General features: G+C 40.8%; 2 protein-coding genes and 1 pseudogene across 22 annotated transcripts in view; 1 reads left to right on the plus strand and 2 right to left on the minus strand.

Annotated features, from left to right (window-relative positions):
* CMSS1 (cms1 ribosomal small subunit homolog) overlaps positions 1-25,333 on the plus strand; it is a 406,733-nt gene that overhangs the window by 253,432 nt on the left and 127,968 nt on the right. The gene's annotated exons all lie outside the window — the stretch shown is intronic.
* Positions 1-25,333, minus strand: part of FILIP1L (filamin A interacting protein 1 like) — a 299,608-nt gene that overhangs the window by 240,356 nt on the left and 33,919 nt on the right. The gene's annotated exons all lie outside the window — the stretch shown is intronic.
* LOC149126976 (tubulin-specific chaperone E pseudogene) lies at positions 15,070-25,319 on the minus strand (annotated as a pseudogene). The gene has a single exon (XR_016233066.1). The product of XR_016233066.1 is annotated as a tubulin-specific chaperone E pseudogene (transcript).

A 25,333-nucleotide genomic window follows, 5' to 3' on the forward strand; every position in this document is an offset into this window, starting at 1 on the left:
TGAACTGTTCTGTGTGCAATGTCTCATTCATGCCTCAAAGGAATCCCAGGCACTCTGTACAGTTTTTGTCCTCCTCTTACAGGTAAGGAAACTGGTGAGGGAAGTTACCTGACTTTCCTGGGGTTTCACATTCACTGACTGGCAGAACCAGGACTGCCAACCATGTCTATCTGAACCTAGAGCCCGTGCTGTAACCCACAGTACCCTACTGCCTACGGCCTGTCTCTTTGGGTGTTGCACAGGACAATGAACAGAGGTGAGGATTGAGCAACTGTATTAAGCCCCTGCTTATGGAGTAAAACTTTACACAACTCAGTATTTACAAGCAGGTGGAATTTTTTTTCTTTTTTTTTTAACTATTATTTAATGAATATAGATTTCCATAGTACAGCTTATAGATTACATTGGCTTCCCCCCTCCCCAATGACTTCCCTCCCACCCGTAACCCTCCCCTTTCCGGCTCTCTCTCCCCTTCCATTCTTATCAAGATTCATTTTCAATTTTCTTTATATACAGAAGATCAGTTTAGCATACATTAAGTAAAGATTTCAACAGTTTGCACCCACATAGAAACACAAAGTGAAAAATACTGTTTGAGTACTAGTTATAGCATTAAATCTCAATGTACAGCACATTAAGGACAGAGATCCTACATGAGGAGTAAGTGCACAGTGACTCCTGTTGTTGACTTTACCAATTGACACTCCTGTTTATGGCATCAGTAATCTCCCTATGCACCAGTCATGAGTTTCCAAGGCTATGGAAGCCTTTTGAGTTCACCGACTTTTATCTTATTTAGACAAGGTCATAGTCCAAGTGGAAGTTCTCTCCTCCCTTCAGAGAAAGGAGGTCTTCTTTGAAGACCTGTTCTTTCCACTGGGATCTCACTCACAAAGATCTTTCATTTAGGTTTTTTTTTTTTTTTTTTTTTTTTTTGCCAGAGTGTCTTGGCTTTCCATGAAGCAGGCAGGATTTTAAGCTATAATTCTTAGAAATGAAAAGTGAGATCACTTTCTACTGGCAGATAGAGAAAACTTGACAAACAGTCAAGTGATATAGGTCAAATGAGTCTTGGATGCTTCTATAAGTTTCCCATTAGTGACCTCCCCTATCACAGCAGCTTGAGAGAGATCCTAAATCTAAAGTTTGGCTTCATTTTGGTTCCTTAGACTTCGAATTCAAACACAAATTTCCATAGTAGGTAAGTTGAAAACCCTCTCTTCCATTTCTGTTCTCCGAATTTCCAAGCACCTGGTCACCAACTCAGTTCATTTTATATCCTCACACCCAGAGACATCAACAGATCAACGAGACCCATTTTTCAGCAGTAAAGTTGTAGTGAAAGGAGGAAGCTATACAACCTGCTTCATTAGACCACTGAACTAAGTCCTGACTTCCCCTCTGGAGCCACAGTGGCATCTGTGAAATGTAACTTAGACTTCAGCATTGAGTGATGTATTTTATATTCTGTGTCCTTCCTAACCTTGGATTCACTCACGTTTAAGTGCAAAGGGATAGCTTGGACAACACAGAGAAGGTACTTGGTTCTAATTCAAGACTAGATCCTTGGGAACATTCATCACCTCCAGTGTTTTTCTTTTGAGATTTGTAGATAGACATGAAATGAGGGCTTCAGTTCATTTAGGATAATTTCTGTCTTACCTAGTCAGCACTACAAAGTGAGTATAAAGCACTGTGGTTTTCCTTTAAAGAAAGACTAGTCTGACCACTGTTGACATAGTGGAGTATACTTGAGTTGAAGAGCCTCATTAGATAATGTGAGTTGTTTATATCATCCAGCTTCTGGGAAGCTATCATTTTTAAAAGCAATACCTCTTTTAATTTTCTCTTTTTCTGTAAAGGATTTTATAAATCACTGGAATTTGAAGCTGTAACAGAACAAGGTCTTTCCTTTCATATCCTTTTTAAGGCATTGAAAAATGCTTCACTCACAAGTCCTTGCCCCTGGCTGCACTTTTATCCCCATCTCCCTGATCCCTCACTTTTTTTCATCTGTGTCTTCACTTCTGGCCTCTCTTCCTTCCACAGAGAAAATATTTTTCAGCACCTGTTATGTAAATAATAGGGTGGGAGGCTCTGGGGTGGTGAAGACTAAGGCCCATCCTCCAAGGACTGAGGGTATAGTTCAGAGATCACAGGTTTAAACAGCTGCAAGAGCCAGGAAAGTCAGTGCACTTGCAGGAAGGGCTACGTGGAGGACAGACAAGAGATGGAGACTTTGCCGAAGTGGAAAGGACACATCCTATGTGAAAGGGTCAATGACTACGCAGCTCTAGCTGATTGGAACCAACCCAAAAGGCTGGACCAGAAGGGGCAGAGCTTCCAGTTTGTCATTAGAACTCAGAAACCCAGATTTCTTATTTTGTGCCATCACCTAATTTTTTTCTTTTTTAATGCTGGCAACCAGTTCTCATTCTTCAAAGACATGATGTGAGCCAAACAAAACATATATGTGGGCTGAATTCAACCCGTGAGCCTCCAATCTGGGGAGATCTGGCGTGGTTAGTGAGATAAGTCACACATGCATGAAATCATTAGCTAACAATGTGACCCATGTGACTAGGAGACTTAATGAGAGGCACAGACAGTTCCTGCTGAGGGAGTTATTGAAGAGGCTGGGGGTCTGGAAGGAAACTGGAGGTGTGTCTTATGTGGTAGCTTTCCTCCAGTGCCAGCCTTAAGACATTGGACTTCATTTTCCATGTCATCGAGAGCCAGTAAGGTATTTTGAGGCGCTCTTTTAGAAAGCAAGATCTGTTGGAAAGTAAAGAGGTAAAGTGCATAAAAGGAGAAACCATGAAGACACTTTTAGCATAGGACTTCCCCCTGCTTCCCACCCCATTTCCTCCTCCATGTCTTTATACTACTAATCTGAAAAACTTCCTTCTGGCCTCTGTGGCCCTGCAATGAGGATGAAAGTTGCAATACTACATTCTTACTAAGCATACAGGTGAATAGAAACAGTCCAGCAATAGCCACACTCAGAAACTGCACACTACATCCTAATATTTATTATCAGGGCTTTCTCTCTGAAATGGTCCATGGATATGCACTTGAAAAGTGACCTTTCCTTCCAAAGAAAGCAGAAAGATGCAGTAGTAAGAAAAAGAAATGGGCTCCAAATGTTTTGCCATTAGAATATATAGTAATCTTCTCAATAAACCTGATGTAAAAAAACAGCTCACCCCTGTGTACACAGTGAGTGTGTTTATGTGATGATAGGCACTAGTTGTGCATCAGTAGACAATTAGGTGGGCTTCATCTCTGGTCAGTCAGTCAAAGTCAAGGCCAAGCATTTGAAAATCTACACAGATGATTGAAAACCCTTTGCAATTTTGCTTACAAATTATAAGTTCAATGCTTGGTGAATTAGGCAGTTCTTGGTTATGCAGACCTGACTATACAAGGTATTAATGTCCCTTGGCCCTTGTTTTACTTATCTTTCTTGGTACCCACATTTTGGCCACTTTATGTCTTATTAATGCTACCAGCACTAATGAAAAGAGAAAGGGAGAGAAGCTAGGAGTTAAAAAAATGGTTTTACCTCATAGTAGAGCAATACATTAATCATTATAACAGCAGTAATAATCACTAGCGATTTTGAATCTTGTATATTACCTGTCAGGCACTGCTTTAAATGCTCTGCTCACGTGAGTTCATCTCATCCTCACCACCTGAGGTACCATTGCCCTCCCCATTTGAAATCAGAAAACAAGCACAAAGAAGTTAACACAACACCCAAAGGCTCACAGCTAGGAAATATCAAAGGCAAGATTGGAACCCAAGAAGACTGACTCCAGAGACTTGACTTCTTTGTTAATTGACTGGTTATAGTAAAATACACATAGTATAAAATACAGCATTTTAACCATCTTTAGTTGTATAATTCAGGGGCATTAAGAACATTCACATTGTTGCAAAACCAACCCTACTACTTTTTATCCTCCTTAATAGAGAGCTTTCAATTTTAACTACTGTTCTATGTTACTTTCCCAGTAATACTGAGAGATCTGGGAGTGGCCACAATTTGTGGTCTTCTTTTAACACGGAAGGTTTAATACCCTGTAAGTATCCATGACTGCTCTGTTTGTCCTCCGTGTTGCTGCATGTGCTGCCACAGACCGCTCACACAGGGGTCAGCCACACTAGTCTTTCCAAGCTCCAGCATTTGACTGTCTCTTCCAGGGGGATTGTCTGTTGGCATGTGCATGCACCATGACAGCTACATCACCTCTCTTTCTTTTGACATCAGTTCTAAGTTGTATGCTGTTTTTGCGGGACTCAACACTGTAAAAGAAATCTAAAAGCCATATACCTTAGATTTGAGGAAATCCAGTCTTCTCCCAGGCTGCGGTGTTGTCTCAAGTCCTCAGCATTCACCTTACCACCACTCTGGTCCAAGCCTCATGCTCTCCAGCCTGTCATAACTTAGCTTCCGAATCTCAGTTGCCTGTACAAACCTGACCTTGAGCAGCTCTTTTTATCTCTCCACGCCGATAGAACAGGAACATAGAGATACTTGTCAGTGTTTCCTTTGACACTTTCGGACTTTGTTTCTAAGAGTTCTCAGGCACCCTCAAGAATTTGGATGTCATTACTGCCAAAGTCAAAAGAACATTGAGATACATTGAATGCTTCTTTGTCATTGTTTTGCCGCTTTTTTCTTTTTAATTTTATTTTTTTGAAAGAAGAGAGAAGGATCTCTTATCTGCTAGTTAAGTCCCCAAGTACCCGCAGCAGCCAGGGATGGACCAGGCCAAAGCCGGGAGACTGGAACTCAATCCAGTTCTCCCATGTGGATAATAAGGACTCAACTACTTGAGCCATCATCTGCTGTCCTGACAGGGGCACACAAGTAGGAAGCTGGAATCAGAAGCAGAGGAGCCAGGACTTGAGCCTAGGCACTTCAATATGGAATGCAAGTATCCCAGATGGTATTTTAACTTTCTATGCCAGACTTTTGTCCTCTTAAAAAAAAGAGAGAGATAGAAAGGAAAGGAACATTATAATAAACCAAAGTAAAATTTGTTATCTTCCCAAAACAATGAGCAACTAATATGAAGATCTAATACTTTCTTGTCCTGAGATTGACAGGCTTTTAGAAGTTATTTTAAGGGTTACTTTAATTTGGGGACTTGGTTTTACTTTGAAAAGATTTTAAACTGTTTAACTAGGTTTGGGGAGGGGAGAGTTTGGGTTTTTTTTTTTGTTTGTGTTTCCATAGTTTGCAGGGTCACGAGAAAAGAAGTTAACCTGCATATCACTTTATCAAAACTCTGGACTTGCAGGCTCAGAGGAAAACTAATTTTCCAAAGCATCACATTTCATCCCTCTATGAAGAGTGCTCCACTAAACAGATGAATTAATTTGTTGTGGTTTAGAAGTATGGAGGAAAACCTAATCAGATGTTAAAATTCTCTGTACTTATTTAACCCCAAGACTAGCAAGGTCCTGTCAACCAAAACCATTTCGGCAATACAGACTGTTCATGATTCCCATTGTAAAAGTTGCTTCTGGGCTCTGCTGTCAAAACCTGGAGGCTCCAGAAGCAGGTGGGCATGCCCTTGCTTTGCTTCCCCCGCCCCCCATCATCCCTGACTTGAGAGATTCAAGAAGAGTAGTGATCTTGAAAGTGAATGTGAGGTTCACTATATACTTTAAAGGACTCTCTTTCCTTCTGGGGATGTATTTGAGATATAGTGGGTTTGGAAGGAGGAGGATGTTTCAAAGTAAACATTTCATGAGCTTCTGCTTTGCAGTTTAACTTACTAAATAGACAAAACCTCTGAGTATTTCCTGTGTATCTTAAAGGACCAATTTGTCACAGGCTCCTAGTCCCACTGCCTATCTTTTTCTGACTACCATATATTTTTTTTTTTTTTTTCAAAACATGAAAGCCACTCATCAGGTGTGAGACTGGTTTGTGTTTGCCAGCATTGTGGCATAATTTATGGCACTACTGGTTTTCATTCTTTATGCTTTGATAAATGCTATATAATATCAGATGCAGAGAACATAAAGGCCCTTTGGCTCACTAGGGGATAGAAGGCCCTGGAGTGGAGGCAGGCAAACTCTGGCAAAGGGCTTGGAAAATGCTTCTGGTCCTCATGGAACTTGTGAGTTCCACTTGCTGGTTTTCTGTAACCTCAGCTTCATTGAGGGTATGTTAGCAAATCGTATTCATACATACGAATACTTTTAATAAGTTCCATGTTGACATCTACCACATAAAACTCATTTTCCCGAACAGCTCTTTTTTGAAGAAACTTAGCAGTTGAATTTTCTTTTTTTTTTTTTAGCAATTTCTATGTCATTTATTAAAATAAGCTGCTTTGTAATTCTATCATCTTTTTAAATATGATTCCTTACTTTCTCTACCTATCAAAAAGAAGAAAACAGGTCCTAACAGTGTCAAATAACTGGACTTCCACTGCAGTCCATAACATAGTACCAACAAATAAGACCACTTAAAATGTGCATCTGCTGAGAAATCTTTCCTGTGTTTATACAGCAATCATGTTTTAAACATAGCAAGTAATTAAGTTCACAAAGAGTGACAGCTCAAATAAAACCCTAAGTCGGATTTTAGACATAGTTAGTCACAAATAATCAACAGTATTTTTATACTACTTCAAGAACACTGAGAGGTTCAGTGGCATGCACTGTGGGACCCAACACAACTTACAAGAGTAAGAGTAGCATCCACCTGAGTTTAAGGCTCCCGTCAAACTACAACCTCATCCACCAACAAGGGCTTAGTGTTATTCATCTAAGCCTTTGGAAAACATGTCCAATAATGGAGACATCAAGGAATTGTGAGTTTCTCAGGGAGACAAATTTCATTTGCTCACCGAAGATCTGGTAGGAAGGCCAACAATTTTGAGATGAAGAGATCCCACCAGTAAGTTCTGTAGATTCCTCAGAACAGATTCAGGGTCATAAAGAAGAGTAACAGAACTTTCTTATAAATCTGTATAAAATAAGAACTATGGTTCTTAGGGGCTGAATTGTGCCCCCTAAAATGCCTGTGTTGAAGTCCTAACCCCTAGGACCTCAGAAGATATGAGAAGATAGGGTGTTTACAGGAGTATGTAAAGCAGTTGAATTTTCACACAGTAAATAGATTGGTAGAAGGCAGAGAGTTGAGCAACAAAAATCTAAATAAGCAAATATGTATTCCTGGTGCTGCCTGTGTAATATATTTATCTACCAACATCCATTACACACACAGATGTTTGCATAGCAATATATTATGCTAATCATTATGTATGATGTAAGGAGGAATAAGAGTTCTCACTTTAGGTTTGACGCAAGTAGGATTGAAAATCGTGAGTTGAAGTGACTACACCATAAGACACAGTACAGAAAGTTATATAATATACACATTGAGCAATCTACTTGCTGTGATGGTTGAGCAGTAATGAGATATAGACTCCTGCCTCACTGCTACTCAGTGTAATCTGAGAACTGGCTGCTTTGGCATCAGAAAGGCAGATTCTCAGGCTGCTTTAAAAATATACTGAATATGAATCTGTGGGTTCAACCCAGCAATCTGTGTTTTAATAAGCTCCTACATTTCAATATTAACATCCAAATAAATTTTATGGCTGCTGTAGTTTGAGAACAATTGCTCTAACCTGCAGTTCCAAGGCCACTTCAATACTCATGGTAGTCATTTTTATTGAAATCACAGGAGAAGAAGTGGAGCATCAGACACATTATAAATAATTTGCTGGAAGTCATACTGCTAGCCTTATGGCATACTAGATTCAGTCTCATTTCTGTCAGACCACGCATCATCTGTGTGCCTCTCTCTGCTTTCTGCTGTGTCATCCTAGAAATGGTTGCCAGCCATTCCCCTAAGACTTTTTTCTTGGCTTTCTATTTGTCATCTCTTTCTACTTGACTTAAAAAAAAATACTTTAACCATTTTCCCACTGACATAGTGCCCCACAGTTGTCACTATTGTCATGCTGAGGTGTAAATGACACTTTTTTAAAAAAAGATTTTTTTATTTATTTGAAAAAGTGACAGAGACAGAGATCTTCCATTTGTTGATTCACTCCCCACATGGCTGCAACAGCCAGGGCTGGCCCCGTCCAAAATCAGAAAGGTGAAATTCCATTCGGATTTCCCATATAGGTAGCAGGGGTCCAAGCACTTGGGCCATCTTCTGGTGCCTCCCCAGGCACATTAGCAGGGAATTAAATTGAAACTGGAACAGCCAGAACTCGACCCAGCACTCAAAATGGGATGCTGGCCTTGCAGCTATGGCCTAACCCACTGCCACAAGGCTGTTTTATCATCATGAAATGATCAGTTGACATAAATCAGTCTATCAGCATATCAGTTCATATTTAGATTTGGGGTGGGGAAGGAAACATACCATTTTTTAATGTGAATTCAATTCAGTCAGTCAGTGTTTATTAGCCAGCTACCATTTGCCAGGTTCTGGGTCCTGTGCTGTCAGGTAGTGGGGCTCAAAATGAAGTTCCTGGACCAGTAATATCGGCTGGAGACTTGTTAAATATGCATATTGTCAGGTCCTACCCTGGAACTGAAACAAACTCTGGAGTTGGAGTCGAGCAATTTGTGTTTTTAAAAGTCCTAAAGATGTGGCTGGCATGTGGGGAATGAACTAAGAGATAGAAATCAATCTCTCTCTCTCTCTCTCTCTTTCTCATTCTGCCTTTCAAACAAATAAATCTTAATTTTTTACAAAAGAATAGATAAATAAGTAAAATATATACCCTGCATATGATTCTAATGCACACTAAAGTTTGAGAACTACTGCTATAAGGGATATGACAGTAAACAGTCTTTACTGTTTTATTCGGCCCACTTGTCACTGACTGAACTCAAACTGAGGTATCTGATAACTAAGAGATGACAGAAGTATCATGATTTTGCTTTACTGTGTCTGCAAGATTCAGAAATACCTCCTGCAGCTCTTTGTGGGTTTTTTTTTTTCTCTTTTAATGAGTCAATTACTCATTTTTAAAACCACTTACAGAAAAGTCTGTATGTTTCAGATGGCAATTACACTTCTTTCTCTCTCCAGGGGTCCCAATTGCAAAGAATTCACATAGAGCTGAGTTGTTTTGTTCATGCAGGCAGTCATTTGCCATGTGGTGAGATTGAAAACAGACTAAATACAGGGTTTGAATGGTGATGTTGTGGACAATGGTGATTAAAGGAAGGGTAATGTGGAAGGCTGTACTTCTTAAACCACTCAGGGACCAGAAATTCTGGATCATAGTTGAAAGATATTGTGACTATATTTACAGTCAATCATTCATCCTTTTCTCCCCAGATACCCCGTTTCAAGAAAATGTATGTCATGTTCAGATGTCCCACAAAGATTTCTCTCTGCAGTGTGCTTTACATCTAGAAGATGAGAAGTGCACTGTGGTTAGTTCACCATCACAGGACCCCTGAGATGCACACACCCAGGGCACCAGGCACTTAGTGTCTCAGAAGCCTTGCCAATGCTTACGTTTCTAGATCTCATCTATGAAACAGAAAAAAAAATTTTTTAAGATTTGTTTACTTACTTGAAATCCAGAATTAGAAAGAGACAGAGAGAGAAATCTTCCATCTACTAGTTCACTGTCCAAATGGCCACAATGACCAGGGCAGAGTCAAGCTGAAACCAGGAGACTGGAGCTTCTTCCAGGTCTCCCATGTGGGTACAGGGGCTCAGGCACTTGGGCCATCTTCCACTGCTTTTCTAGGCACAATAGTAGGAAGCTACGTTGAAAGTAGAGCAGCCAGGACCCAAACTCTTGCCCATATGAGATGCTGGGGCTTCAGGTGGAAGCTTAACCTGCTATCCCACAACACCAGCCCCAAAACAGAAATTTCTAGTACTTAAAATTGACATCTAGAGGATCCTTCTTCAGACTGAAATATTTTGACACTTTCCCTCTCTTCTTGCCCCTTCTCAGTTTTTTCACAAGTTTATTCTGGCTCCTGTGGGTCAGGTAGAGTTACAGAAACTCAGACCTCAGAAAGCAGTAACCACATCTGCCTGGTAAGGGTTGATGTGTTAGCATTTTGTCAAGTTCCTAGGCCTGACTGGTCCCATTTCTCCACTAGTGTACATAACTGAACACTGTAATTTTTAAGTGAAGTCTGGCCTAAAGTCACTTCATTTAAAATGATATCAGGTCATCTGAACTTTGCATATATGATATTCAAATACTGGATTTCTTAATGGCTGTATTTTAGCCATTTGCAGGGGTGGGGAACATCCAGCCCATGGGCTATATAAGACCCATGAAATTATTTGGTCTGCCCCTGCTAAGGTGGAACTGAAAATTCAGTCATCTATAGCAGGTTAATTTTTAAGTGGGTAATTTTGTATGACCTACTAGTGATGTTATAAATATACAAATGACCCTTGGCAGAAAGGGGTCTCCTGCACTAAGGAGAGAAGGGGGGAAAGTAAAATTCACAGGATTATATAGGCTATCCAAGTTTCAGTAGTATCCTGGTTTTTGCTATTTAATGATCTATGGTGAACTAGTTTAAAAACTGTGCCCACTGCATAGGTGATGCGTATACCCTGCAGTAGTCTGAAGTAGTCATTGTGGACTCTAACCAAACCTAGAGCCACAGGAGGCTAACATTCAGAGGCTTTATTGGCCACCCAGGAGAACACTGGGTCCAGTACAATAGAGAAGCACAATCAAAGCTGGCCCCACCGGACTCCCCATGCTCTTGAGTCACTCCATATCCTGAAGACATGAGGTACCCCCAAGGAGTCTTTCAAGACTCTTTACAGCACAATACAAAACTCTCATGGGAGGGGAACAGGGAGGATTACTGAAAGGAATATAAGCCCTATAGTTAAACTGACCTGAATCTACCACCAATGAAGGAATTTAAGAATAACTGCTTCGTAAAATTGTAGATTACATGGAGCATATGTAAAAATATAAGACAACTAGAAATGCATATTTGATTGGAGAATTACCAGTTTGTGCCTACCAAATTGGCAAATATTTTTAATGATCATATCCGATATTAACAAAGGTGCAGGGAAATAGGTGCTCTTGTGCACTGGTGTTGGGAGTGTAAATTACCTGTAAGTCAACTTTGTAACTTTTCATAAACCCAAATTGATGATGGATGGGGAGACAGCATATAGGGGAATAAAAAGATGATTAATGGATGCATGATGCATGAATGTATTAGGTAGGAAGTCAGGTATGAGCTTATGTGTGTGTGACAAAGGCCTAAGGAGACATTTAAGTCCAGCATATGCATCTCAAAGTCATCCTGATAACGTTTCAGGGGCAGCCCTGTATTTGCATCCTGCCCTGCCCCTTCTACTGGATAACCTGCCAGGTGGGGCAGGACCCAAGCACTTGGGCCATCCTCCACTGCACTCCCAGGCCACAGCAGAGAGCTGGCCTGGAAGAGGGGCAACCGGGACAGAATCGGGCACCCCGACCAGGACTAGAACCCAGTGTGCTAGCGCCGCAAGGCGGAGGATTAGCCTATTGAGCCGCGGCGCCGACCCTCTTTCTTCTAAAGATTTATTTATTTATTTGAAAGTCAGAGTTACACAGAGAGAGAAGGAGAGGCAGAGAGAGAGAGAGAGAGAGAGAGAGATCTTTCATCCACTGGTTCACTCCCCACTTGGCTGCAATGGCCGGGGCTTCGCCAATCCGAAGCCAGGAGCCAGGATCTTCTTCTGGGTCTCCCACATGGGTGCAGGAGCCCAAGGACTTGGGCCATCTTCTGTTGCTTTCCCAGGTCATATCGGAGAGCTGGATAGGAGGTGGAGCAGCCATGACTCGAACCGGCACCCATATGGGATACTGGCACTGCAGACGGCAGCTTTACCCACTACGCCGCTGAACCAGCTCCTAGAGGTCTCTTTAAAGATTATGAGGAAACCATCCAGCTTTTAAAGGTCGTGATTTCTGTGACCTAACATCAGTTAACTTGCAACAAACATATATTATGTTCTTGGTTTTAATGCTTCTCTTTCCTGTTTGGACATTTCAAAGGACACAGTCATCACTGGAATGTGAGTGGATAGGGCAGCAGAAAAGATGAACAGAACTATACCCTGCCACCGTGAAAATGCCACCATAGAGAACACTGTTTCTCAGTATTCTCTGTACAGTGGAAAAAGTAAAGCCGTTTCTTTTTGTGAATTTTTAGATATCAGTTCAAGAAGTGACAGTTCAGCTCATTGTCACCCAGCAGGTGGCGCTGTGAAATAGAAGGATATGACAGTGCAGGGAGCTGCTTTTCTGCTCCACAAACCCAGTTATAACATTAGCAAATAGCCACATGATTTGGGCACTTAATAATATATCAGTTGACACCCTTGAAAGTTTCCTAAAGGTCCAGTGCCTCAACCAAGTTTTGTTCCATTTAGTTTCACATCTTCTGTAAAGCTCCTTCTTCCTTTAAGATCAGCTGTGCAAGTGTTCACAGGGTGCACATTGGCAGAATGCACTTCTAGCATTAGTGGAATCACTGAGCACCTTTTAAAAAGTGCACTTCTGCTTCTGCACCTGGATGTTAAAATGGATCCTTTCTTCCATTTGCTCGGAAGGCCATACCCTCCTCATCCAAGTGTAGACATTTTTACTGCCTTTGCTTGGGGAAGGATCCATTAACTACTTGAATGCATTACCTAATTTGTGCAGCAGCCTCAACTGATCCAGCCATTAGTTGCCCAGCTAATGCCCCACTCCTCTGCCCTGGGCAAGCATGTGTGGGAGAGAAAGGGAGGAAACAACCTGTTGTATGTTGCAGAAATTTCTTTGGGGAAAGACACTTTCCTCTTTTCTGGTAGTGGTGTTTTAGAGTTCTGACACAGCAGCACGTTGAATCTGTGTCACATTCTGAAGACTGGTGGGGGTTCCTTCAGGCAGCAGTCTCCTGGGGCACCAGAGAGTTTGTGCTCATAAGAACATTCACTGCTTTTTCAGACATTAATAGTTTCCTGGCATTGCCTATCAGGAAATGTCGTCATGGTCTGGAGGAACCAATAAAAATACAACTAACCTGTTTTGACAGATCTCTTTTCTGCCAGAAATTTTGGAATTTGGCATAGAAACGGGGGCAGAGTGGAGAGCCCATCCATTTGTGAAGACGTAAGCAGAAATAGTGGATTTGCCGTAAGAGAGGGAGTTGCTGTTTGCCCTGGACATGAGATACAAACTCGAAAGCTGTCCAGCTCATTTTGACAGACTTAAGTAAAAAATCTGGTGTGACAGGGCAGCTCAGGTCTATCGTACTTTGGGAGACTTTTTTCTCATTTTTTTCTTCTCATTTCACACATAATTCTTAACTCTTTTGATCCTCATAATTCATGACTCATTTGATCCTCAAAGAGAAAACTCACACATTAAAAATTAACAGCATTTGATTATGGATACACACATGGCAGTGCCATAATGTATACAGAAAAAAAGACCATGGGTTTGGATAATTATTACCAAATGGCTGACACTAAATGCTTTTGCTCTTGCGTATTATGACCAGAGCACAGATCTGAGTCCCATTAATGTGAGAAACAATGAATGTTGCTCTTAGAATGGTCATTGCAATTAGATTTGGTTATGGGAGGTGGTCTTCAATTGTTCTTCCTCACTAGTTTTTAGGGGGAGTTGATCACCTTAATACTGTAAGAATGTGATCAGAATGAACTGATAAGACACATCTGAAATAATTGTTTGGCCTCTCCTAACCAATGGAATAAAAATGTTTTTTCACATTAGTGTTGCTTTTGAGTACTCTGCTGTTTCTTAGGACTAGAGCTTTAAATAATGTTTCTTACTGGTCCAACCAGTTTAAGCTTTAGCCTAAGTACACTGAAACCTAAGTACATTTTTAAAGTTCACAGATTAATCTTATGCTCCTTTAAAAGAATGTATGAGGTTATAATAAGATGCTGCCGCAACCCATCAAAAATTGCCCATGAGTGAAGAATTAATATCACTAATAGTGTGGTTTTCACCATGTATGATTTTACTTATTATGCTCTCTTCTATATAATTCCTTTTTTTGTTCTGCTCTGTTATTCAGTTATATAGATTTTAAAAAATTGTACAAAAGAAAAGGATTTCTTTTGTTAGTTTTAAAGAGCAGCTACTCATTTGGGGGAGGGGGGACAGGGTGTATTAGCATTTCCTAATTTCCCTTATATAGTGGGTCCCTATAGTTGTGCCATTTCAGACATATCACAATATACGCTGATGACAAGGAGAAAAATAATGGCTTTATCCTGATTTTCTTTCACCCACTCCATCTCTTAAGAGCCTGCATTTGCTGGGTATCGCAGAGAAACATAGAGATCAAGAGGAAAGGAAAAGAATTTCCCTGGGTGGAACTGCCTCATTAATACTTGGTTTCCTGCTCAAAATGTCACCTCACATCTTGCTGTAGCCTGGCAGTTGAGGCAGGGCAATCAGAGAGAGGACTTCCTCTCCTGAGCCTGCCTGAGCTTCAAAGCATTCACTGAAACTCCCGTGGAAGAGAGGATAGAGGAAGTTCTTAAAAACCTAAGGGCATAAGTCTTCCATGCGGCTGGTTCCAGTCATAGTCAAGGCTTGTGTTTTGATTTCCTGGGGCCAATGCTAGAAGCACTTACTGTTCCATGCCAGGCCTTTCTCTCACTCTGCTCCAAAACTGCCCTTTCCTGTCTAAGACTGATCCTTCCAAACGGATCCTTACCTCTTTTTCCTCCTAGCTTCAACTCTATTCTCTGCACTGGTCTCTCTTCCTGTCATCTCCATCTGACCCTTGATTTCCTCCTTGAAGAGAATCACTGTGACAATTTTCAACCTGACTATATAATTAGAGGTCTCAAGATTTACACTCTTTGGACATCCAGCAATAATTATTCTCCAGGTGTGAACCAATGATCCATCAACAAAGTGTCCTCATGAAGACTTTGTGCTAATTCCATTTTTATTATTTGATGTCTCAACCCATATACTGATACTGAATTTAGAAGACTTCTACCTACAGAGATTCGTAGGATCATTTATCCCTGTGGTAAACTAATTAGCACATATATTTTTTTTTTTTTGAAGATCAGAAAACCTTTATTATGGTATTATATACAAACCCTAGAAATAGTTTCCTCCCAACAAAACATACATCCTTTGTTTTACCTGAATCATTTATTTCCAGTGAACCCTGGTCATGATACACAGTTTAGTCTCTAAATTGTATTTGTTGGTGTTACCATCGCACTAATAGACAGTCTCCACTTTCCACAGAATAAAACTGCAGTGACTGTAGGTCATTTTCTAGTATAATTTCTCTGCCCGGCATTTTGGGACTTTCATAGGACAGCTGAAGTTATGACACAGGAACTTTGAGAAGACGTGACAGCAGTCCTTTCACCTTTTGAACTGTCATGGAGTTTAGCAGCTGGTTTTTGAGCATAAATGGTTGTTGTATCTGGAATTCCGCATCCTCAGGTGCACCATATTTAAGGCAGAGTAACTGGAACCTGGGGTGCGCGGCGAGGAAGTCTTCACTGGGCCTGTTTTTGTCCGGATCCTGATGCCCACCAGCCTTCTTCCAGTCACTTCCGAAAGCCTTCCGGTAGTCGAGCTCGGCTCCACGCCTCTCCTCCGGCAGGACCTCGCATTTGTTCAGGGTCTTCAGCTGACCAATCTTGGCGATGATGAGCTGCCGTGTGGTCTGCGCTTCTTTGCTGTCTGGGCTTGCGGCCGTCAGGGGGTTCCTCAGACAGGACAAGGCCTGCAGCCTCTGTAACTTCTCGAGCTCATTGATAAACGACCATTGGGATATCCGGTTGTCGTTTACTACAAGGTACTGCAACGACGGGAACATAGATGTTTTGCACCCAATTTCAGCATCCGGAAAATGGATGGAAGAAATCCCAGTGTTAGAAAGGATCAGTTGTTCTAATCTGGGCAGATATGCTATCAGAAACAGCTGATTCTCATCAATTGATTGATTAGAGGAAAGGTCTAATAACTTGACCATCTGTAGAACATCTGTAGACCTTTCTGAAATGCAAATATTGTCAGACTCCAGGTAGAGCTCCTCCAGCACGGGCCACGCAGAGGCACACTGGAGCACCTCAGCCCATGTTATCCCTGTTCGATTAAGGACTAACACCTTCAGCGAAGAGAATGTCCCCGTTAGAGGTGGTGAAACCGAAGGGAATTTGAGTTTATTTTCACTGAGATTGAGAACTTCCAGGTGCTGGAGTTGGTCAGCAATGCATATCACTTCTTCCCACGACGACAGCAAGTTTTTTGACAAATCTATTTTCCTAATATTAGGACATGCTTTGGCGATTCCTCCTTTGTCACCAGCACCACTTACTGCACAGCTTCTCAGAGAAATGTCTTGCAACTTGCTCAGCTCACTTTGCTGTTTTATAACAGAGTCAAAACCAATAGTTTCCACAGGTTTATTTCCAATTACAACAACTTGCTCTTTTCCATCTTCTTCTGGTCCATCTTCTAATATATAGCGGTTCTTAACTGCAGTAAGAAAGTCTATTCCAAAATTCACCTTGTTTGGACGAATAAAAGAGCCTCCTGTTGGGTGCCTGCATTTAAAATACACAGTCCCTTCATGGCTCCCATCATGTTTTCCTCTTTCGGGGTTGTCCCATTCTACTCCTAACCAGAGTCCTGCCACAGGAGGAACAATGCCAGAAAAACGCACTGTTGCAAGTTCTCCATTAACTTCAACTCTTCGCCCAATGACATCTGATGTCCCAGTGTCACTCATTATAATGTAGCCAAAATATGAGTCCTGCTGTGCCAGCGGTCTGCGAGCCAGCCCCTCGCGCGCGCCTATCCCAGTCTCTTCTAATTAGCACATATTAGGCTAAACCTGTCGTCTTTGGATCATCCTCTTGAGTGTTATGTGCTGTGTATCTCAGGGCAAAGCCCTGGACAGTAAGCTCTAAAGGGCTACGGCTCTTGGCTCTCCCATATCTCATGTCCTAAGATTTTTCAACTCCATTTTCCCAACCTGTGGATTATTCAGCTGGAAAATGAATGGGCTATTTTCTCAACAGGGACCTGTTCCAGTTGCTTCTCTGCATTTCCAAGTCTAGACTCAAACTTTCATGGCTCTGAGAATTCTCCATGACTCGAGCTTGGAATTCAAGTCCTAACAGTTATCTCTGACTTATTTCCTGTCATTTCTCCTGCCTGTGGTCCTAATTAATTGTTCTCTGATTTTCTCCCATGACTGACTTCATCAACTCAGTGTTTTCAATGATCATGTACCTTAACCATGGCCAGTGCTATGGTGCAGCATGTTAAGCTGCTGTCTGCAGCATCAGCATCCCATATGGCTGCCAGTTTTTGTTGTAAAGTTGTGATACCTTCTCTGGTATTCAGTTCCAGTAGTTCAGCTGTCATCCAACCAACCATCCCTCTCCCACTGTACTTCCCAGCTGGTAATTGTAACAATTAAAAATTTTTTGCTGTGTTCCATAAATACAAGATAGAAGAAGTGTCTGACTCCACCTGGTAATGTGTCATCATTTATTTTGGACAGTTTGCCAAAAAATAAATTTTCTCAAACTCTAGGGATCCATGTTATATTTAATCAGAGAAATAATCCACTCCTTCTTCCATAAATGACCTACCCCACTTCCTCCAACTTCTCGCTGAAAACCACCAGAACAAGTGGACATTGAAGCTACTTTTTTCTGAGTCTGGTATTGTAGCGTGGCAGGTAAAGCTGCTGCTTGTGTTGCCAGCATCCCATACGGGCACCAGTTTAAGTCCCAGCTACTCCACTTCTGATCCAACTCCCTGCTAACGGCCTGAAAAAACAGCAGAAGATGGCATAAGTGTTGGGGCCCTTGCTACCTACCCATGTTGGAGACCTGGTTGAAGGGAGTAAACCAGTGGATGGAAGATCTCTCTCTGTCTCTCCCTCTCTCCATGTAACTCTTTCAAATAAATAAATAAATTTTGGGGGGAGAAAATGAAGCTACTTTTTTCTGAGTAGGGAGAATAATGATGGTTTCATGTTTGATTAGCACTTTTTAAATTATTTTTGATCAATTTAATTAACAGGTAATTTGAATCATATCAGAAGCAAAATAAAATTACTTGTATGCTCATAATAAGATGGAAACTATCTTTTTTTTAATATAATCTACTTGCCATTTTTTTTTTTTGTAAGATTTGCTCATTTATTTAAAAGATAGTTACAGAGAGAGGAGAGTGAGAGAGAGAGAGGTCTTCCATCCACTGGTTAACCCCATAGATGGCCATAATGACCAGCCAGGGCCACGCTGAAGCCAGGAGGCAGAAGTCTCTATCCAGGTCTCTCATGAGAGCCCAAGCACTTGGGCCATCCTCCACTGTTTTTCCTGGGCACATTAGCAGGGAACTGGATCGGAAGTCGAGCAGCGGACATGAACCAGCACCTACACGGGATGCCGGTGCTGCAGACAGCAGCTTAGCCTCCCTGCCACTTTTTAATAACTGTGTTTCCAAATAGTGGAAAGCTAATACCAAGCATCACAAATTTAGTATGTGGGCCAGTTCTCATCTACTCTCTTTTTTATGAATAAAATTGTATTGGAACTTCAGCACACATTTGTTTATGTATTGTTTGTGACTACTTTTCTGCCTAATAGTAAAATGGAGTTGTGATAGAGACTGCATGACCTACAGAATCTCTATCAAGCCACTTATAGAAAAAAAAAAGAATTGCTGAACTGAGACAGCAAAATTAAGCAAATTTTCATATCGCTTAAGTGTACATTTAAATACTAATGCAGTAACTACAGCTTCCTGCAAAACATTGGGGTTGAAAAGATTGGGACGTAGGGAAATTTGTCAGCTTAGATCACAAATAAAAAAGAAATCTCTAGGTTTTTCCCTTCAGAGCTTTAGTTCAAAACCAAATAAGGAACTTGGACACGGGTACAAGAGTGGGAATTCTATGAATAAATATCTTCATTTGGTGCAGTGTGTTAGGGCTTCTCAAAGAAGGCCAGGAAATTTTCAGTGCCAGTGCTCAACCTCGAGGGAAACCAGGAAAGAGCTTTCTGGTCTCCCTGCTAACGTGACAGCCAATGTTCAGGTCAACAGCAGGGCACATGCTGGACAAGACCTCCCATTTGATACTTCTGTGCATCTTGGCACCTGGAAGACTTACCTTAAGAACTCTTGTTAAGCCCTGTGTCTTTCCTTTTAAGACCCTGGAGTTCAGCATTCATTACCTCTCTCCCCTTTGATTGCCCATGGGTTTTCTCACATCCAGAGGAAGTAATGGTTTTCCTGTTTCCTTTCTGGGGACATTTTGCACACTGCGGTTTGCCTTCCTTTTTTTCAGTCTTGCATGTAAGTAAAAGCAAGTCATCTTACACAGCTAACTGCGGTAAAAGGTTTGTGGGGGCCTTTTTCCCCCCTTGCCTCCTCCACAAGTGGAAAATGTGAGGCAGATCCTGTTTATGTATGCTGTAACCTCAAAAGGAGCTGATATGCTGTTGTCATTAAAGAAGAATCCAAGCTGTTTATCCTGCAGTTGAGTACCAGAGCTCTAAATTTGAAAGCCCCCCTGGGCCCTCCAGGCACTAACTGTGGAAAGCTCTTTGCAGCTTTCCCAAGGCTGCTCTGCAGTCAAGCAAAGATTTCTGCTACTGAATCTGCTCCCTGCACTCTGAGAACCAACAAGATATCAGTATTGTGACTTTATTAAAAAACAACAACAAAAAAAACAGGGGCCTTCTTCCTTTGTAGTAGCTTATTCTCTGAATTCTGTTTTACAGAGGCCTTTTCCACTCCAAAATGTAATTTAAATACAAACTCTTCCTCTGTTCTTTTCTCTAGGTATCTCTTATCATGTTCCAAAAATCCTTTTGCAAATTTGTTCTATAGTCAGTATGTTTGGCAAATTGCAGTACTGAGTTTTTTCCTTTTCTGATAACCATAAAAACTGTGCTTTGGAAATACATCTTCCTTTTCAAGTTTGGTCTTCAGTGTCTTTCTTTTTATAATTTCATTTTCATAAAAAAATTTTATAAAGCTATATTTATATAAAGCTATTTCAACTTGTTTTATTTTTTCATGATTTCTTTAATTCATCCATGTTAGTTAGTTCTTTTTGTTTTGGTTTGCCTTGAGGGCAAACCTGGATTTCCTGTACAGGGTTTAAATTAGAAACTGATCAAACCCAGAAATGGCCAGGGAGTCTCAAGTACTCCCTGGCTAGCTTTTGCTAAAAGAGGCCATATCAGTGCAACCTGCTTATTTCTCAGATAACATATTCCTAATGAGATGGGCACAGCTATCTCAAACATGGCAATTACTGCCACAGGCAGGCCACAGTCTGGTTCTGGTCCCTGTGTCCTGCACCTACAGGAGAGAAAGGTTTACAATCATGAGGTAGAGATTTCACTTCTTTTTAGGAAGCTTATGAGGAAGGACCATAATTTGTTCTTAGAATTTATCTTCCTTTTAAAATTCTCTTTCCTTGGAAACTTTATTATATTTCTTAAAATAATTTCTTTCCTTGATAATCAAAAGTAAAAGACACAAGTTAGAAGCCTTTGTAAATCTGGGGATGTGAAAGGGGATGAAATTCTAATGTCACATAGTTATGAGGATAGCAAGATGAGAGATTGGGTTTAATTTTTTTTAGAACTTCAGTTTGTTGAAGCAATAAGGCTGTTGAAATTAAGAGTTGTAAGAAAGACTTTTAAATACAGAGCAGCACGAGGTTGTTTCTTTGCTTTACTTGGAACTTTGTATGTAGAAGTGATGTAGAATTTGGGGAGTGGCTCCTCGAACTCTGATCCTTGTGTGATGTCCTGCTAGACATTTCCTTTACCCATCTCATGCCCCTGCTGCCAGGATGTCAGGTTCAGAAGTGGTCCTAAGGGAGGCGCAGCCTTTCCTAAAACCACTGGGTTCCTCATTCAAGATGAACTTGGGGAAGGCCATGGGATTAAGCAAGGCCTTATTAACCTCAGGTTACTTTTAGGGCCAATTTCTCTCAGCCCTTTTTCTTCTAAGTGTATAGTTTTGGCAAGAGGCGTGGAAGGAAGACTGAAGGCTCTTCTGTTCAGACCGTGATTTAACTTCACACATATAGATATTATGTCATCCTAACCAGAGGCTAGTTCCTTATTTCTCTCTCCTTCTTGTCTGAGTTTTTCCTCTTTACTTAATATTCTCATCTTTGTTCACTATTTTTTTTTCATCTTCTGTCCTTATTATACTAGAATTAAATGAAGCAATATCTAGAATATGATATAAGTTCTCAGAAAAACTGCATAATACTTGCTTGGTAATAACTAATCTATGAAGACAGTTTATAAATTTGGGGAGAATGTCATACCATAATGGTAGTTAACAGCCTTGAACCAGAAACCTTCACCTGTTGATCCTTAACCTTGGGCAACTTATCTCTTTGGGTCTCTGACTCTCCTTATCATTAAAATAAGACCCTTAAACTCTGCAAGCTTCTCAGGCTAATCTTTCCTTCTCAGGCTAATAGCCCTTGCTTATCAAGATTCTGGAAGACTGAGTTTGATTCCCGAAATCTTCATTTTTACCAAGCCTGCATTTCAAAGTTCGGTGGCCCTCAGACCTCACTTTGAAGGATCCCAAACTATATCATTTCTAAGATCCCTCCCCCTCTAAAATTCTGTGTCCTGAACGCTCCTTAAACTGCATGGCTTTGAACAGGAATGATGCTTCCTGCGAATTCACTGTTCCGTCTGCCATATGTAAAACTGAGGAATGTATTTGTTAATTATCTTGTCTGGAGAACCCTGAAATGTAAATTTCAGTACTAGGAAATAGTGGCCACTTCTGATGGGATGAATGGCAGTGAACTTGTGACCATCTTTAAATACCATATAGTTGCTGAATAAATATTTGTTAACTGTTTATATGAATGTTGTATTTTGAAGTTCTTTACATCCTTGGTTGCGTTGGAGTGATGTTTATATTTTCACTTTGTAGAAGAGTTTACTTTGTAGCTCATGAATAGTCAAAAGAGGGCTTTTTATAAAAGATAGATTGATTTGAAAAGCAGAGTTACAGAAAGAGAAAGGAAGAGACACAGAGAGATTATCTTCTATCCACTGGTTCACTCCCCAGGTGGTTGCAATGGCCAGGGCTGGGCCAGGCTAAAGCCAGGAGTCTGGAACTCCATCTAAGTCTGTTGGCCCCCAAACACTGCAGCCACCCTCCTCTGCGCTCCCAGGCACACTAACAGATGGCTGGATCAGAAGTGGAACAGCCAGGGGTTGGCATTGTAGCATAGTCATAAAGCTGACACCTGCAATGCCAGCATCCCATATGGGCCCTGGTTTGTGTTCTGGCTGCTCCGCTTCCCATTAAGCTCCCTGCTAATGGCCTGGGAAAAGCAGTAGAAGATGGTTCAAGTTCTTGGTCCCCTGCTACCCATGTTGGGGACCTGGAAGTAGCTCTTGGTCCAACACTTGCCATTGCGACCATCTGGTGAGTAACCAGCAGATGGAAGATCTTGCTTTATCTCTGTTTCTGTCTCTCCCTCTCACTCTGTAAGTCTGTCAGATAAAGAAATAAAGCTTTAAAAAAAAAAAAAAGAAGAAGAAGAAGGAGGAGGAGGAGAAGGAAGAGGAGGAGGAGGAAGAAGAGGAAGAGGAACAGCCAGGACTTGAACTGGCACTCATATGGGATGTCAGCATCGCAGGCAGTGGCTTAATACCTTGCAATATTTTATCATTCCAGTGAAAATGTACATTATTGATATTTTGACAGATGTAGCCAATATCATTTTTGGTTGTTAAAACTCTTTGTAATGGTATAGAGTCAGAATGGTCTTCCAAATCCTGTAATTTTCTCTTCATTGTAAGTTTCCATTGTTTTATCTGAGATCATTTGATTTCCCAAATTATTAGATATCTTTATTCACATTTTGGAACAAAAATTAGTACCATGACAAATCCCAGATTTAGGAGGTTATTACCATTTTATAATTTCTATGCCTCATTACTCTTATAGTAACCTTAAAATCAGTGTCACAATCTAATATCTTTATTATTTAAAAAGAAAAACTCATATGGAATGAAATAGATGCAGATATAGCTTTTTCTCCTGTTTTCTGTTAGTTAAAGTATAATGAATATAGGTGATGTGACTATCAGAAGTGCACATGAGGTTTTGAGAAACGGATGAAGACTGGTTTGGAGGAAATGGAAGGAGCAACTCCACCTTGCGAGAAAGTAAACATATCACAAAATTAATAGTCCTCTTTTAACAGTTACTCCTTCCCTCTACTGAAACAAGATAGCCATTATCCTGAAAGGTCTAGGTGAGAAATATATATAGGTTTCTCAAACCTTCATGAATTTGAAAAATCACTCAGGGAATGTTAAAATACAGATTCCTTTGGGCATTCCTGGAAAATTCCAGTTTTATAGTTTGAGGTACAGCTCATGATCTGAATGTATTCCTCTGCATGATAAATATATACAAGTGAATTGTGGAGCTCATTTTTGAGAAATCCAGCCTAAAACTCCTCCTGCCGGTCCCAGAAACTGGTAAGGTTTGAAGAGTTGATGTCCTAGTCTCCTATTGCAAGAGACAGTTTAGGTAGAAGGAAGACAGTTTTTGGTTTCATCAAATAATTAGAATTGATGTCATTTTTTGAGCAACATCAGCTAATTCTTTGTTTGCATTGGAGCTAAAAGCATTGTGCAAATAGATATGGAATGTTTCACCAGTCCTTTATTACCCTAATAGGGCATGAATGGACTTTCTAACTTGGCCCTATTTTGGGATAGATGTGTATATTTTATTGCCATGGTTACCAAAGCAATCCCTTTGAAATCAGCTAATACTGCTGTCCCAAAGAGTTAGTTTAGAAAACATTAACTAGTTTTAGATCTGTGTTTGCAGAAGATGAAGGAGTCACATATTTCCATTATTCCTCATTTATTTATTCAAGAAATGTCTATTGAGCATCATGTATGAGGAAGGCACTGTTAACAGTCAGTGTTATATCCATTAGTCTTGCTGCTCTTAACTTTTTCAAGTTTATCCCAGCAATAAAGATGGAAAATAGTGGATCACTTTTCTTATAAAGCATTTCTCACACACACACACACACACACACATACATACACATGTATATATATAATAACTTATTATGCAAAAGATATACTAATGGCCAGTTTATGTCCTTGGAAGCCTAAGGTATTCTTTGAAAACGCAATGTCATATTCATGGGCAGAAATTAATCTTGTTTCTGAAGAACAGCCACTTAGAAGAATCTGATTGTACATAGTACTCTTTATCATTCATCTATTTTATGTAGAAAGGCCTTCTCTTTGTGTGAACTTAGGGGATAATAGCTCATGAAGATTCTATGGTTTGGAGCAGAGATCTTCTAGTGTGGCCTTTGCATCTTAGCTGTTGGCTCTTGAAGCCTGCACACCACAAAAAGCTCTCTAAGAAGTGAATTTTTTATATACTTTCATGCAAGTAAATTATTTTCTTAGTTGTTTTAAAGCAGAGCTTCTCAGCAGCAGCACTTTTGACATTTTTTGCTGGTAAGTCTTCATTGCAAGGACTATACTGTGTGCACTGAAGGATATTTAGCATATTCCAGTGTGACAAAAAAGTGCCTCCAAATATGGTTAACTGTCTCCCCCAAGAAAAAACTGTCTCCAGTTGAAAGTAACTGTTTTAGAGCTGTGTCCAAATCTTATGTTATTGCCTCCCCATCTCCCCAAAAGTGCTACATAAGCTTCTGAAAGTAACAGCATACTCCACAAAATTTCTCGAAAATAGAGTTAAAAGATACTTTTTTTTTTTTTTTTTTTTTTGGACAGGCAGAGTGGACAGTGAGAGAGAGAGACAGAGAGAAAGGTCTTCCTTTGCCGTTGGTTCACCCTCCAATGGCCGCCGCGGCCGGCGCGCTGCGGCCGGCGCACCGCGCTGATCCGATGGCAGGAGCCAGGAGCCAGGTGCTTTTCCTGGTCTCCCATGGGGTGCAGGGCCCAAGCACCTGGGCCATCCTCCACTGCACTCCCTGGCCACAGCAGAGGGCTGGCCTGGAAGAGGGGCAACCGGGACAGAATCCGGCGCCCCGACCGGGACTAGATAGATACATTTATTTTAGTTCAAAATTTGTTTGAAATCCATGCATAGTTTGTTCATAATAGGCATTTTTCATGAACTTTTTGAAGATACCTCATATGCATGAATTTCCAAAAAAGTATGCACCTAAAATAATTAAATCTTTAAAAAATATATCGGATAAAGCTGCTGCCTGCAATGCTGGCATCCCATATGAGCGTCAGTTTGAGTCTCGGCTGCTC

Source organism: Oryctolagus cuniculus, chromosome 4 (genome assembly GCF_051225735.1).
Source record: "Oryctolagus cuniculus isolate XC-2025 breed Fujian yellow rabbit chromosome 4, ASM5122573v1, whole genome shotgun sequence".
Lineage (NCBI taxonomy): Eukaryota > Metazoa > Chordata > Mammalia > Lagomorpha > Leporidae > Oryctolagus > Oryctolagus cuniculus.